Source organism: Anopheles arabiensis (assembly GCF_016920715.1).
Source record: "Anopheles arabiensis isolate DONGOLA chromosome X unlocalized genomic scaffold, AaraD3 X_pericentromeric_contig0028, whole genome shotgun sequence".
NCBI classification, from domain to species: domain Eukaryota; kingdom Metazoa; phylum Arthropoda; class Insecta; order Diptera; family Culicidae; genus Anopheles; species Anopheles arabiensis.
In genome coordinates, this window is record NW_024412106.1 from 47501 (window position 1) to 50000 (window position 2500).

Consider the following 2500-nt stretch of genomic DNA (forward strand, 5'->3'; position numbering starts at 1 on the left):
CCGGTACGACACATCGACTGGTACACATTGCACGCACTAACGATCTCTGCACTGAATGGAACTCATTCATAACCACCGTGACGGGAGACTTTGCTAGTACGCACGATACTCTGCGCATGTGCACATGTTTTACAACCCAACCAACTTAAGCACCTAGGGAAGTTGTGATGCCATCTGAACACCCACCGACTGATGCATTGAACGGCTAAAGTTGACCTTCAATCCGAACTGGCACTTTGCGGCGTGGAGGCAGTTGCGCGACCACTCCTATCCCAAACCAACAAAGCATGGTGTATCCTAAGTGTTCGGTACAAGCACACCACGACGGGACACATTGAACGGTTCAGCGATCTCTGCACTAGTGGAAGAACTCCAACGTGATACGGGAGACATTGCTCTAAACCGAACGGCATCTCTGCGCGTTTACTTGACGCACCCCCAACTTGGTCAACTGTTGGACTTTTTCGTAATCACGGCGGGACACATTGAACGAGCTCTAACGGATCTCTGCACGCATGGAACATGGTGGCGGGAATCATTGCTAGAACCGAACGGCGCCTCTGCGCGATGTACAAAGCCCAACAGGAACCTCGTATCGGCTGCCGAGCCGGAGCTTGAACAACTTGGACTTTCACCTCTAATTTATATCAACTCACCACTCCCCGAGGGATCCGCAGAATTGCTTCTGGGTCCCGTATCGTTATTTGCGATTCGTGTTTGCATTACACTACATTGAACTATTCCAACTTGTTTATCCGCATGGCGAACATTTGCTGCATAGAACATTTAAGTTCCACTTCGCTCTCCCCTACGTGGGTCTGAGCTTCGCTCTCAGGAAAAAATATGCCACATTTGGTAGGGAGACCCGGTTTCATCACGCTTTGTGCCCTGCACCATATATACCCTCATAAATTTATTCATTGGATTAGATCCAAGGAACACCAGATCATGCACCACTACCCATAATAGCTCATCGAGCTTAGCGTGAATCCTTCGGGTTTCCCTAAGAAGTTCGATTGGTCTTGCAGAGTTTAAAGACAACGAAGCTTAGTTTCAAGCAATGGTTAATATACGCGTATTCAAAACCCTTAGCTGTTACAACTTTTTTACTAGAAACCATCACGACGAAGTCTTTGGGTCCGTAGACCCGTGATGTACTGCTCCAGGGAACGTTTTTATAGGGTGGAAGCTCAAAATCATAGGTTAAAATCATCGGCAGAGCCCACCAGACACCACTTTTGCTTCATTAGTTCGGACTATAGGCATACGACGATTTTTATCGCGGAGGGGACGTATGACCCAAACGGGGGCTTAATGACCCACTGCCACTGCAAACCATGCTCCTACGACTAAATAGAGGTAAAACTACGATTTGGTGCAATCTTCATGTTTGACCTCGTAGCAAGGTACCCTCCCTATAGTAGGCAATGAGCAAATGATCATAATCCCAGGAGGGCAAAAAATGGGAACCCGAAAGGAAAGCGCTGTTGGCGCGCCTAAGCTACTGGCCCGTAGAGTAAAAATGGTACCCCCAACAAAGTTGTCGATTGACATTCTGATTGCACTTTTTATCATCTAGGGTGCGTTCCTTACACGTTTTGAGGGGTTTTAGCGAAAAACATGTTTTGAGCCACACGAGCTCTCCGGCCCGCTCGGTGCACATTTTTGAAAAAGCTAGGAGCTGCCCCTAGGTTCGGGGTGTCACAAAATATTGAAAAGTGGTCAAAAAACCGCTATCCAGAATCGGATGTAGAATCATTAGACGAACTTAAAATTGTTCTACGACCAATGTCTGCGACGTTTAGTATTCAAGATATGGCCCGCCCTAGGTCTGACCTGGCATTTTCGTGAAAATTTAAAGCATGGCCATAGGGACGGGTAAAATAGCTATTTTGAAGCAAAAACCACCTCACTTTAAATGGCCATAACTTTTGAAAAACAAGAGCTAGGGTGCGTTCTCGACACGTTTTGAGGTGTTTTAGCGAAAAACATGTTTTGAGCCACACGAGCTCTCCGGCCCGTTCGGTGCACATTTTTGAAAAAGCTAGGAGCTGCCCCTAGGTTCGGGGTGTCACAAAATATTGAAAAGTGGTCAAAAACCGCTATCCAGAATCGGATGTAGAATCATTAGACGAACTTAAAATTGTTCTACGACCAATGTCTGCGACGTTTAGTATTCGAAGATATGGCCCGCCCTAGGTCTGACCTGGCATTTTCGTGAAAATTTAAAGCATGGCCATAGGGACGGGTAAAATAGCTATTTTGAAGCAAAACCACCTCACTTTAAATGGCCATAACTTTTGAAAAACAAGAGCTAGGGTGCGTTCTCGACACGTTTTGAGGTGTTTTAGCGAAAACATGTTTTGAGCCACACGAGCTCTCCGGCCCGATCGGTGCACATTTTTGAAAAAGCTAGGAGCTGCCCCTAGGTTCGGGGTGTCACAAAATATTGAAAAGTGGTCAAAAACCGCTATCCAGAATCGGATGTAGAATCATTAGA